Source organism: Microtus ochrogaster, chromosome 10, assembly GCF_000317375.1.
Source record: "Microtus ochrogaster isolate Prairie Vole_2 chromosome 10, MicOch1.0, whole genome shotgun sequence".
In the NCBI taxonomy this organism is placed as follows: domain Eukaryota; kingdom Metazoa; phylum Chordata; class Mammalia; order Rodentia; family Cricetidae; genus Microtus; species Microtus ochrogaster.
Genome location: NC_022016.1, coordinates 44,166,367 through 44,166,923, shown reverse-complemented (window position 1 = coordinate 44,166,923; position 557 = coordinate 44,166,367).

Genomic DNA, 557 nt, shown 5'->3' with positions numbered 1-557 from the left:
AGTGGGTGCCACGTGGGAGAGGAATCGCCACTTTCCCAGATAGAAACGGCCCTTCCAGGAACCAGCAGCCTCTAGGCCAAGAAATCCCCAGTGCTCGGTCTCCACCCAGCTCCCGCCTGCCTGCTTTGGGAGACCTGGTCACTAGCTTGTGGGCCCTCCTGCCCCTCACCTCCACCCAATAGCTGTTTGCTGGCTTGCTGTCTGCAAGGCCCACTGCCTTTTGGCTGAAGCATTTGTAGAACCAGCCATTTCCCCGCTGGTGGGGGAACTGGGGTCTCTGTGTTTAGCCATTTATATCTACTTTAGTTCTCGAGTCCAAATGAGAATTGGGGACCATGGGATATGGGGGTGGGCAAGGTGGGGACGCTTTGTGTTGTTGAAGGGCCTGGCTTATGGCTCCCTGTGGAGCCCAGACTGTGCTTCCCAGTTAGAGATCAGCCAGCAGTCAAGTGTGTGTTCAGTCCTCTGTGACCTGTCGGCTCCTGCTGTCCCCTCTGCCTGGGATGGCACCTTGTTTTGAGACTTAGCCATTCTTCTGCTGGCCCCAGTGCTCTTTG